The following is a 14,547-nucleotide window of genomic DNA, read 5'->3' on the forward strand; positions in this document are numbered from 1 at the left end:
TATAATGTTGTGTGGAATTTAAGTGGAATAACATGATTAATGAGAATAGAATATGAGGTTTGTACAATAAACATAAATTCAAGTATGGTAGAAGGATTGTTATTGTAAAGGAGCAAATTGGAAAGGAGACAGTGATGTGGGACAGAGTTCTTGAAACTAATGAAAGGTTACAGTTATTGATAATCTAAAGATTTAATGAGCGGCTGAAATGGGGAGATGGATAAAATTTGGAAGAAGAAAAGGTCAAGGATTTGATAGGATTTTGTCAGTCATGTAAATATTGAAATCTTGCAAGTATTTAAGTGTCAAAGATACTAAAAGGAATAAGTAACTAAACTATTAAATATTGATTAAGAAGAACTCCACTTTTATATATGGTAAGAACAGTGTGTAGTAGCATCATATGATAAGAGTTTTGAAACTGTCTGGAAAATTCAATGAGAACTTTCCTCAATTCCAAAAGAGGTGATTCCAAAAACATGAAAGAGAACATGGCTCCTCCTGACATGGGTGTCAGAAAAGCAGTATCATAAGCTGAAAGGGACATAAAATCAAGATGACACTATTTCAGAAAAGAAACTCAGTATTCAGTAGAAGTGAGATCCAGTGCATACCCAGAAAAAGGCTCCCTCTGTCAGGTGAATGCCCAAGGGCTGCTTTCTCAGCTGTCATTCTATCCTTTCCCAGAATTAAGCCAGTGAGTTCCTGGTAATATAATCCTAGATGATGCCATCTTCTTTTTATTTGGGAGTCAGAAGATACCTGGGTGAGATAGAATGAAAGCAAGAGAAGAGGGGAATGAGATACAGTGAGAGAGAATTATGTGAGTATTTATGAATCACATTCATGAAAGAACTCACAGTAGAATATACGAATAAAGAAAGAATTAGGAACTTATAAACTTGGGAATCAATTCCTCCAATGCTGATAACACCTAAACTCAGAGTTACTATTGTTTTCTAGCTAAAATTTATGACCAAGTAAGAAACAGACACAAGAAGCTTTTCCAATTGGTTTGCGTTTTGTTGGGAACAATAAAATATCGTATTTCATAAAATAGACCCAGAAGTAAGGAAACATGGCTGGTTGTTGGACCTGCACTTCAGCCAGGTTATTAGAAGTGTGAAGTCAGAGTAGCTTGCTCATGCCTCAGTCCTGGTCTCCCCGTGGTAACTTTTAACCTCTCTGCACCTCATCTGTAAAATATACAAAAAAGTAAATTATTTTCCTCAGATACTGTGGACAGATTTATACGAGTTAATATTGAATGAGTATTTGAGACATGATTTGGAACATTGTGAGGATTATTAAAGTATTTAATGTTATCATTATTCTAATAATTGTAAAGCTTGGTTTCATGTGACTTATTCCTGGAGAGGTATCATAGTCAAAATGAAAGTGACTAATAGTAACTTCAAAATATTTGGGATTATTACTATTATTTACTAAATCTCAAGAGGGAATATGTAATATTACCTAATTTACTTATTTATCCTCTGTATCATCATTCTCTTTCTGCTAGAATAATAGTTCCATGGAGGTACAGATTCTTGTTTTATTGAATAAAGTACCATATACACCTAGAATAGTGTCATGCCTACAGTACATGCTCAGTAAACGTTTTCTCTATTACAGTTTATACAGCCTTGAGTATTTCTTTTCAGCACCTTCTTCAATACAGAGACATTGTTCTCTGTAATTTTTTTCTTCTCCTCTTACCAGCCAAACCCTGTTTTCTATACTTTGAATTTGTTTATAAAACCCGGAAGGCTCTGTGATAGAAACCTAGTGAGGAAATGGTGATGAGGAATGAGGTGAACTCCCCTTCCAGGGGCTAGAAGGGAAGGATGATTTGTGAAAGTGCCCACAGCAATAATTTTTTTTCTCTATTCTCATGCTCTCCATGGCTGTTTTGTTAATTTTTGTTACTCTGTTGATTATTTTTCTTAGAAAGAAAGGTCATTAGAAGAGATTTAAGTAAATTGTCTGCTAACTAAAAATGTTATCAAGTGTTATAATGACAAAAAAAATTGAAAAAAATGCATAAATTCATCAAATTGTCTTTCATAATATACATAAAAACATGTATATTACCATGATCTTCTCTTGTCACACTAATAAACTGCATGCACCTACATTGTGACATACATTGACTTCCTCAATTTATTCTTAGTAAAATTTCCAAGCTTTATGTCTTTGTGATGCTGAAATAATCACTAAACACAGAGCAATTTGAAGAACAGAAAACTGGCCTTTAATGTTTTCAATACTCACATATTTGACACACCTCCATATAACTGATTCGGATACTCTAAACTTCATCATGAAGAACTGGGAAAGCAATGCTAAATTTGTCTGCAGTAATACATGTGTCTTATGTAATCCAAGAGGATTTGTATAAAAATCTCAGAGCAAACTCTTCCTTGCTTGTGGAAAGCTGAGAGCTAAATATATTCAAGTTAATCTAAAATACAATTGGTTATTTGATGAACATTTAAGATGCTGTAGATTATATCGAAAAAATCCATGCTTTGGGGAAAAAAGGAAGGTTTAATATAAAATTTTAAAATAGGTCTTTTCATTCATTGATATTTTAACATTTGTCATTGTAGACTCTGTAAATAATACATGAGCTATAAAATCTCAACAGCTACAAAGTTAGCAGTACCATATTCTACTCACTAAATTCCTTTTGGACCCATTCACTCCAGATTCGTAATAACAAATGTATAAAATTATTTATGTGTTTTTCAAAACTTTAGCATATTTAGAATCTAAACTCTTAAAATGAGTATATTTGAAAATTTCTGGGAGGCAAATGATCAACCTGGACCTAAAGTAGAATTTGCTAGAAACATGGAAACTTTATAGACTGTGAGACAGTTTACCGCCAACCTGGGTTAATAGGTTCAGCTAAACCCTTGGCCTAAGAAGGCTCTTCACTACTTAGCTTCTTCCTTGAAGAGGCCCTCCAGGTGTGTCTGTGGTGACAGCAGCTTTAAGAGTTTAACAACACAGTGCCTTTTGATCTCATTTCGGCTGCTGTCATTAAACAGACACACACCACTTGCTGTGCCACAGTGAAAGAAGCTTGTGGTTCACCTTTGCTGAATTAGTACCCACTGAGCACTGCAAATATTTAAAATGTCAATCCATTTGATAATGTCAGAGAGGCCTCCAAATACCACAAAATGGCACCACGGAAGCATTCAACACAGACAAAAGAACATTTAACATCTCTGTCCTTCAAGGTAAAATGAGAGTTAAATGGAAACAGTAAACCTCTGATGAAGATACTAAGGTCAGCTAATTTAATAACTCTCCATGGGGCATGGGCTTACAACAGACAAGGCTTTGTATGTTCTTCCACGAAAAAAAAATGTGTCCTAGCACTGATCTTAAACCTAGTGCCATTGTTGGAGAATTAATTTATATTGACCCAGATTCATAAATTTTTACCAAAAAAGTTATTCTGTCATTCTTAGGCAATCTGTGGATCCTGAGCCCAAGAATTCAGCCCTCAATGAAAATTTTAAATTTCAAGTATGTACTTCCCAAAGGTCGAACATCAGAATACCAGAGAGATGTAAAGTTTGAAAATATTGGCAAAACCACATTGTCTCCAAAAAACTCAAAATCTTCATAACTTCCTAGTACTAGATCAAGAGAAAACTGTTAATATAATTTGCTATATTTTAGTTTTGTTTAGATTATACCTATTGATACAAAATGAATAGGATAAATATTTTTTTAATTTTTGTTTACATGTTTATAACAGAGTAAAAAATTAATTATACTACCAAAGTACTCATTTCATTTCTCAGTCAGGGAACATTCAGAGATAAGAAGTCAATGGACTAGCACCCAGGACACTGTGGGCTCAGTCCCTAGCACTGGAGATATCAGGAAGGCAAGTTGGCACATTCAGAGAACTTTCTTAGCCATTTAATTTACCCATATCCTCACTTGTGGTAAAAAAGAAATTCAGTATTTCCTTTTAAAATGTAAGGTGGAAATTGCATATGTCCTCTTCTCTTACTCTACTGGTATGAGCTTAGTTACCTGATCATATTTGACTACAAGATTTGGGAAAGTAGTCTAGTGTCAAAGGAGAATGCTAGAAAATCAATTTCTCTCCATAAGAAACAAGGTCTCTTTGCTTATCTATGCATTGTGGAGTGATTCCCCCCCTTTTTGTCATTACACATGGAAAGGACGACACTTTGAATTAAATATACCAAACGAAAAGAAAAGTCAAGAATACTCATTCATAAAAGTAAAATTCACATATAAAATTTAAAGTAATATAAAACACATTTTTGTCAGCATTGAAGGTCACTTGTGTGTTGTTTGATTTTACTTGTCTATTTAAGAAAACAAGTAAAATTTATTTTTTTCATTAGATGCCTCTAATTTTCCAATTAAAGACATTTAAAGGATGGGATCAAAATGAAGAACTCGGAATACAATCAGTAATTATAATACTCACAAATATAAAAATTATATGAAACTCAAGATTGAAAATAAAAGATTATGAACAGTACTGTTTCTAAATTATTTTTTTAACTCGGTTTATTTTAGAGTTTTAATTTCTGCCTTTAATGCCATCCCAAGTCTAGATATTTCTTCAAACTTCTGCATAATAGATTTTATGAGAATGCATTTGTCTCAGAAAATCAGTCATTTTGAAAACAAAAATTATGCTTGTTTGAAAATTCTCCAAGCCTAATTTCTTTCTATTAATTTTGGACCTAATTCTTCTTTCAGTTTTCATCTTCAATTGGTGTTTGCATGCTTTCAGTAATTATAGATGAATATCACATATCCTTTAGAACATTTCTGAGTCATACTTTTAAAATATAAATGGTTTATAGTTTTATTTTGAAAAGAATAGATTAATTTGATAAAATATACCACTGTTAAAGCATTGGAGGTGGAGACATGTTGTGGAAACCAAGCTCTGTCACAGTCTGTACAGAATGCTGTTTTGAGGGCAATGCTAAGCTCATCATTATTATTCTTCCCACATGAATCAATCTGTGAAACTCATTAATCATTTTCACCATCTTTCTTGGAGATTCTTCTACTTTGTCTTCATCTCATACCATTTTGTAATATGTTAGACATAAATGATACTTGTTTCAGATGCAGTCAGCTATATAAAATAGAGATAACACTATCATATTTTTAGAATGGGTAATTGTTCTTAATTTTAACTTGAATTTCATTATGTTAATAGTTACAATGAACATCACTTCTCAGTTTTGGAATTTCTGTTCAAGGAATACCTATAACTTATTCATTTATTTTGTCATCCAGTGAATATTTCTTGAGTGCCTACTAAGGACTAGGTACTGTTCTAAGTACTGGGGCTTTCATAATTGGGCAAGAGGAACAAAGAATCTGGTCTTATGGATTTTTATCATTTAGTAGGGAAGGCAAATGTTAATAAAACATCAAATAATAAAATGTGAAGCTTTAAATGTAACAAACACGTTGAAAGAAAATTTCTGTTTTCAAGCTATTAAGTCATTAAAAATATGAAGGGCTCCTTGCAGACAATTAGCTATACTAAAACTCAGGGCAGTGCTGTAAATAAATATATAAAAGCAAAGGTTAAGAGAAGAATCAAAGGTAAGAATTTATAGCAGAATGGAACTTATTCACTTTGGAAAACTAGATCTAGGTTAGCCTTACTGAAATCCAAGAAAGGAAAAACATCTTGGGAAGTAAGACTAGTGAGGTGGGAAGGTGCTTACAAAGCTAAGCTATATCACAAATATGGATTTTTATTACATACATAGAATTTTTTATGCATTTGGTTGATATGACTAGCTTTATATTTGGGGGAAATCATTCTGTTAACTCTATAGAGATCTAACTAAAAGTCACATGAGATGATCCAGAAAGTGAAATTAGGAGAGATGAGCCAGAAAACAAAATTAAGCGGCAATTGTTTTGCTTTACAAGACAAATGAAACAGAGGCCTAGATTCACTGAAGTGCTATTTAGGAGATAAAATCAGTAAGACTTTTTATAATGCACATAGATGGAAAAAAAGAGAGATTGAGGATGGCCACATGATTTCTACTCACTTAACAAAAGAAATATGTTACTATTGTCCAAAATAGAATGGTGCTCAGAAACAAAGTATAGGGGGAAAATAACCTTGTTTAATTTAGAAAAAATTAATTTGCATTCATTTTGAGACAGGCAGAACACTCCCATAGGTAGTTGATGGCTAAAGATGTCTAATGGCTGAAGATGTATAATCTGGATATAAAAGTTGTAAACTCCCTGCATGAGGCAAACTTTGAAACCACAGGTATGGGTGTACTCATTTAAGTATAGCACATGAAGAAAATAAATAAAAAATTAAAAAAAAAACACATAAAAAGAAAAGACATGAAAAATATTTGAAGAGCTTTAACTTCTGATAGCTTGACACAGGAGGATGATACTGCTAAAGAGAGAGAGAAACTACATAGAAATAAAATAGAATGTTAAGGTAATGTTTTGCCAGATAAACAAAGTTAATAAAACAAAGATAAAAGCAATGGATAACAAATGACAAATACTTTTGAAAGTTCACGTAAGATAACTAATAAAATTTCCAGTGAACTTAAGGACATTGCAGTCTCAGGTCAGATTAGAATGAATTAAGAGATGTAAGTCAAACTGAAAGATTTAATAATTCTCTGATATGTATCAAATGGACAGAGTAAATATAAATTTCTCTTATAAAATGTTGGCTGAGAAGAGGGCAAATAAGACCAAGTAACTGCTGGAATGATGTTGTCTTCATTATTTTTATTAATGCTTTGGTTTTTAAAATGCTTGAATGAAAAATACTTGATTATGATTAAAAATCATTATAAAGAAATGATTTAACAGGACAGACAAGAGATAATCAATAGTGGAGAGAGGACATGTGAGGGCCTGGGTTGCAAAATATAGGTGGGAAGGAGATTCCTTTATTTAATCTTCAGGAAAGAAAACAAAGGTGGAAAAATAAATGTGGGGGGTGGGGGGGCGGTTTGCCTTTCTAGTAAAGGGAACATTCAGCATTTGAGTTTCAGATGGCTTCCACTTTGTAAATTAGGGAATGCTCTGTGAGAGATTGAGAGAATGGAAAATGTTAAATAAAAAGTTTTTTTCAGAAAACAAAGGATAGTGCATATTAAGGAAGCAGTTGAAGCAATTCTTGAAACATTTCTTACTAGAAGGAATCTCCCTCCATATATTCTAATTTTATTAAGGTTATTACATTAATATGAAGAAAAATAAATGCATCGTTCTCTCTAGTTACTCATTGAATGAAACTAAGGGGTCACAGTGGGGCAGTGAAAGGCTAAGGACTTTTAAGTTTCTTGTAAAATCTGAGATTGAAAACAATTTGACATTTGGAATGAGAAAGTTTTCAGCAAATGTGTTTCTTTTCATTTGACTAGCATATTGCTTCAACTTCTTCCGAATGTGTTTGGTACAATAAAATACTTCTTCAAGAGCTTTTAACTTAATTGCTAAAAGCCTGGCTTTGAGACAGATACTGTAGTGTGCACATGATGAAGACTATATGCTGAATCAGTGTTTGCAGATCATTTACTTTGATGCCTGCCAATCGTCAAAATATTATGAAGAAATTTTCATATTTGAAAAGAAACATTTAAAACTTTCAGACAAAAACATTGTAAAAAGTAGACTTTTCTTTTTCAAATAACTCAAACCTTCAAAAAATTGGGGGGAGGTAGCGATGGAATGAATGAAGTTCAAAATCTATTAAATTTTGGTGACTCTTGCTCCTTTTAGACTTATCACCACAAGTCTAAAAATATGCCAGACATCAAGGACAAAGGAATTAGACAGCTTCTCTGTTAGACTCAGCATCTAATAAAAACTACCATGCACTCTCCAAAAGTGTGTGTTAGCACTTTCACATCATTCCTCTTACTCTCTTTAATTTTATTACCTCAACTTCCTAAAACACAAGTAAATATCAAAGGCTGATAGCTTGCTTCCAATCCTAGCTTCCAGATGATATACTGACAGAGAACCATTGAAGCTATGACATTCCATCTCACTCAGGCTGAAATGCTTTTTGAAATGTCACTAAGTTCTGAGTAGATAAATCAATATATTTATTTCTGCAAAAGTAAAAGATTCCTACATTTTCAAGGATGGATTACAAAATTATAGGTTTAATGGTAATTCTCAAACTTCTTTTGTGATGCTAGGCAGAATTGTGAGCCTCACACAATCTAATCAATAATGGTTTTTATCTACAGCACTATTTCTTGAAATTGGGAGGATAAGCTGAAAGACAGAAGTACAGTTTGGTGACATATAAAAATAGAAAAATAATATGTGGTAAACACAGAAAACATAAGCAATTTTAAAAATGCTCTTTCCATATGAGAATAAATTCTTGAGGGAACATAACCCCAATGCCACCATTGAAAATTATGACTCTACTATGTTTGCTTCTGGGGTAGAATCAGACTTCATTTGCTGGTGCAAATTTCTTTCCATCAGTGGACACAGGAGAAAAAGAGAGACAAACACACAGACATCCAACTTTCTAGATAAACTCTTTTATAAGAGCAAGACTGTAATTCATTTTTAAAAAAATGTATTAATAGCACTTGCCGCAACCCGGCTGGGCACAGAATCACAAGCCACTCAAGCAGGAACAAAGCTTTATTTTTAAAAAGGCCACCAGTGCCCCGTGTGCGCCCGGCTAGCAAGCTGGTCCACACACGTGTGTGTCTACCAGAACCGCCCCCCCCCTCTTCCCCCCCCCCCGAAATTCCCTCCTACTATCCTTCCCCAACCAATGGGAACTCTCCAGGAGTCCGTAACATGAGTCCCTTAACATGAGTCCTGTAGCAGGCTGAGGTGAACAGCAGGAGTCCAATTTCCATATGAATGTAAATCTTAACATAATCAAATCATCTCAATGGCTAGCTGGCAGTCACCTTAACCAAAGGTGCCGTGTATCATAATACTTTTGCTGTGGCTCCTAGCAAGCACTAATATCCATCAATGGATAGACAGATTTAAAAATTATGATATACACATACAATGGAAGATTTTTCATTCTTTAAAAAAAAAAGAAGTACTAGTACATGGTAGAGTGTGGATGAACTTAGAAATATTATAGTAAAAGATTGTATTTATGTGAAACATTCACACTAGATAAATCAACAGTGATAGGACACAGATTGGTGATTTCCATGAGCTGGTAGAGGAACTCATGGGAGGAAAATGCTTAATAAGTGACAAGTTTTATTTTGGAGTGAAAGAAGTATTTTGGAACTTTATAAAGGTGGTTTTGCACAATCATATATTGTGTATGTACAGACAGTGAGATGTTTATTTTAAAATGGTTTACTTCATATTGTGTGAATTTCACCTCAATGCATTATTTTATGATGTTAATATACTATATTATAGATAAAAATTCTACAACTTTAAAATAAAATGCTAGTAAAATATAAATTTAACATCTAGTATAAAAAATGTTAATTCTCATTATTGAGCATCTATATTTCCCTAAATTCTCTCAGCAATTCTGTGAGTTATGTATTATTCTCCTTTCTTATTTTGAGAAACCTAAATTCACATTTCACTAATTTACTCATGATCTTATATCTTGTGGTTGTACTTCTCTTCCTCTTACCATGAATACTTCAATCCTCTGTGACACATCTCTTCAATAATATTAAGTTATAGCCTATGATGTTCAGCTGTATAGCCTCTATCTCTATAAAAAGGAAAGTCATGAGAAATCAGAAAGGTCAGTAAAATATAGATGAAGAGAGAAAAGAAGGCAGACAAGAAAAAAAATGAAATCATTAACATACTTGGAAGCAATATGTATAATTTCAATTTCCATTCTAAACTTGAATGTGTAAAAATATTGGAAATGTATGGAAGGCTAAAAGAAACAAAACAATTTCTTATTTAAAAGAGAGCTGAGTAAATAGTTAATATAAAGCAAGACTTATATGAAAAAAACTAAGCAATTACTACATTTTTCTCTTAAATCACAAATTAGAGGAAGTAGGCAGACACGTGAAACTCGGGGTTTTACCTTGTATTTGAAGGCTAGTTCAGTACAGAAGGGAGACCCTGAAAACAACGTTACAAGGAATTAGGTACACAAAAGGGATAAAATTGGAGTATGGAGAAATATTCTTTTGTTGAAGAGTTGTAGAATACAAGATAGAAATTAAACTACAATCCTTTTCCATAATTATCATCTTTCAGATAAATAAGAACAAAAAATGTAAAATAATAAAATTGCCTATGTCTATGTAATATGCACATGTGTATAAAGCACTAGACTTATAGTTATCTCTTCATATTTTCCCTTCTTTTATTAATTATGAATTTTGGAAACACTTAACATTCTTTTTCTCAGAAATAGAATGAATGAATTAATCCTAGTTCTTTTCAAACTCAAAATCTAAAATATATTATGTATTAAAAAGTGATAAAGTTATAAAATTAATCAAAGACTCTCATTTGTACCTTATCTTTTCACCAGTTAAACTTCTGATTACTATTACTGCTATATTTCCCTTCATTTTATAGACGCTATTTGTCAATTACTTTTGCAAAGCATAGAACATAGAAAATATTTTTATCATTTCAGAACTTCGTATAATTATACATTTTGTCTCCTGATATCTGACTTTCTATCAATCACTATGGCTGCAATTGTTTTTATTGCATTAATATATTTATATGCACAGGTAGTTGAAAAATTTTGAGACATTTCCTATATAACCTTTATGATAATTGAATTTCTTGTTGCAACATCTTTAAATAGGAGAAATAAGAACAGAAAATTACTTACAACAAAAAATACCAGATTTATAAACTGACAACTGATGTATTTTTTCTCACAATCTTCATTTTCTCTATCTCATCTGTATGATGAGATCAATATGTTCAATTTATGCTCAGATTTATTTTTGCTCAATATGTTTATTTTCCTTTTTTAGATTTAAGCCTTGTATGTTGATAAAGTTATGTTACACAGATGTATGGATCAAAATTTTTATACTCCTATACATTTACTCTGAATATGAATTATAAATAAATTGATAGCAGATGATGAGAACTAAATTTCTTACTTTTGGCATAGGAACTTATCATGTTAATGTACTGAAGTTGGAGATATCAGTAATAATTCATCTTTGATTTAAAATAGATATTGATGATTTAATACACAATTATAGGCACTACATGTTAATATATGTCCCAGAAATAAAATACAAATAGGACAGAAAAAGCCATTCAAAACAAACATAAGAGAAAAAATCAAAGTGATAGAGTGCCAGGGATCCCAGCAGCCTGCAGCAGGGCCCCGGAGATCCAGGCCAACTGATTCGCGTGGCCTGCCCTGCGGCTACAGAAGGCGTGGCGCCTCAGTGAAGCCATTAATTGGCAAGCAGGGAGGTTAGGGAAGGCCATTAGGTGGAATCCCACCAGCCAAGCCCACACGGACCCTTGGGCCGAGCACGGGTTCTCAGAAGGGGAAGGAAGCGGTACAGTCCCATCCCCCACAGCGGACACTCCACCGAGGCAGTCAGCGGCCACCATCCGGGAAAGCTGAAGGATACACCGCCACTCTCCTTCAGAGTGCAACATCAAAACAGGTCGGTGTCATTCAGCTCACCCCCCAGACAGCGGGAATTCGCATAAAATCTCTCCTAGGCTTGCCGGGAGAGGGAGTATCAAGCTGAGCCTCCATACAGACTAGGGGGAAACCAGAGACACCTGACCTCCAACCCCTCCTCCCAGTAGCAGCCAAAAGGAAACCTGGCTAGCCAGCGCTGGGGGAGGGGCAAGCAGAAAAAATCAAAGTGATAGAGTGCCAGGGATCCCAGCAGCCTGCAGCAGGGCCCCGGAGATCCAGGCCAACTGATTCGCGTGGCCTGCCCTGCGGCGACAGAAGGAGTGGCGCCTCAGTGAAGCCATTAATTAACAAGCAGGGAGGTTAGGGAAGGCCATTAGGTGGAATCCCACCAGCCAAGCCCACACGGACCCTTGGGCCGAGCACGGGTTCTCAGAAGGGGAAGGAAGCGGTACAGTCCCATCCCCCACAGCGGACACTCCACCGAGGGAGTCAGCGGCCACCATCCAGGAAAGCTGAAGGATACACCGCCACTCTCCTTCAGAGTGCAACATCAAAACAGCGGACACTCCATCTAGGCAGTCAGTGGCCACCATCCGGGAAAGCTGAAGAATACACCACCACTCTCCAACAGCTTGCAACATCAAAACAGCCAGCAGCAGGACCCCGGAGATCCAGGCCAACAGATTCGCGTGGCCTGCCCCGCAGCTACAGAAGGCGTGGCGCCTCAGAGAAGCCATTAATTAGCAAGCAGGGAGGTTAGGGACTGCCATTAGGTGGAATCCCGCCAGCCAAGCCCACCACCCACGCCCGGAACAGGCCCAGCGACCTGCCAGCATTGTAGTCACGACACCCCAATTGGAATAGGGACAGAGCAGAGCCGCCTTCCACTCCCGGAACAGGCCCAGAGAGCCGCCAGCGTGGTAGACACGTCACCCCAATTGGAGTAGGGGCACAGCCGCCGCCCGCACCTGCAAGGGAGACTTTTCAAGTATACCAGAGCAACATAAATAAATAGGGGGTAAATTTCAAAACACAACAGTTGCACCAAGCAGAAAGAAACGCGAGCAGTATGAAAAGACAAGGAAAGAAAGGACCACAAGCAATGCAGGTCAACTCAACTTTAGAAGAGGTAATAGCTGCAACAGATGGAATATCAGATAAAGAGTTCAGGATATATATGCTTCAGATGATCTGGAGTCTCAAGGAAGACATGAGACAGCAAAATCAGACAATGAAAGATCATATTGACAAACAAATCCAGGAAGTAAAAGATCAATTTCACAGGGAGATAGAGGTAATAAAAAACAAACAAATTGAAATTCTAGAAATGCAGGAAACAATAAACCAACTTAAAAGCTCAATTGAGAATACTACCAGCAGAGTAGATCACTTAGAAGAGAGAACATCAGACAATGAAGACAAAGTATTTCAACTGGAAAAGAACATAGACAGCTCAGCAAGTCTGCTAAGAAACCATGAGCAGAACATCCAAGAATTATGGGACAATATCAAAAGACCAAATTTAAGAGTCATTGGGATACAGGAAGGCACAGAGCTCCATTCCAAAGGAATAAACAGTCTATTCAGTGAAATAATACGAGAAAACTTCCCAGAATTGAAGATTGAGACAGAATCCCAAATCCTAGAAGCCTACAGGACGCCGAATGTGCAAAATCATAAGAGATCCACACCTAGACACATTATAATGAAGATGTCCAACATACAGAATAAGGAGAGAATTTTAAAAGCTGCAAGAGAAAGAAAGCAGATTACATTTAGGGGTAAACCAATCAGGATAACAGCTGATCTCTCAACACAGACTCTGAAAGCTAGAAGATCCTGGAATAACATATTTCAAACACTGAAAGACAATGGGCTCCAACCAAGAATCGTGTATCCGGCGAAATTAAGCTTCAGGTTAGAAGATGAAATTAAAACCTTCCACAATAAACAAAAGTTAAAAGAATTTGCAGCTAGAAAACCATCTCTTCAAAAAATCCTTGGCAAAACATTACAGGAAGAGGAAATGGAAAATAACATTGAAAACCAACAATGGGAGGTAGGACAGTAAAGGGGGGAAAGTAGTCAAAGAGGATAACAAATCAGGTTTAGTAACATCAATAAACAAATATGGATAGAAGAACAAACCATATCTCAATAATAACCCTAAATGTTAATGGCTTAAACTCACCAATTAAGAGACACAGGCTAGTAGAATGGATCACAAAACAAGACCCAACAATATGCTGTCTACAGGAGACGCATTTGATAGGAAAAGATATACATAGACTGAAGGTGAAAGGTTGGGAAAAATCATATCACTCATATGGACCGCGGAAACAAGCAGGAGTGTCCATACTCATATCTAATAAAATAGATTTCAAGCCAAAGCTAATCAAAAGGGATATAGAAGGACACTTCATACTGCTCAAGGGAACCATACACCAACAAGACATAACAATCATAAATATATATGCCCCAAATAATGGTGCAGCTGTGTTCATCAAGCAAACTCTTCTCAAGTTCAAGAGTCTAATAGACCAACATACAATAATCATGGGAGACTTCAACACACCTCTCTCACCACTGGACAGATCTTCCAAACAAAAGTTAAATAAGGAAACTACAGAACTCAATAACACAATCAACAACCTAGACTTAATTGACATATATAGACTATACCACCCAACATCAAGTAGCTACACTTTTTTCTCAGCAGCACATGGAACCTTCTCAAAAATAGACCATATACTATGTCACAGGGCAACTCTTAGACAATACAAAGGGGTAGAGATAATACCATGCATCTTATCTGATCATAATGGAATGAAACTGAAAATCAATGATAAAAGAAGAAAGGAAAAAGCAAGCATCACCTGGAGAATGAACAATAGGTTGCT

Source organism: Urocitellus parryii, chromosome 8 (assembly GCF_045843805.1).
Source record: "Urocitellus parryii isolate mUroPar1 chromosome 8, mUroPar1.hap1, whole genome shotgun sequence".
Taxonomy (NCBI): Eukaryota; Metazoa; Chordata; class Mammalia; order Rodentia; family Sciuridae; genus Urocitellus; species Urocitellus parryii.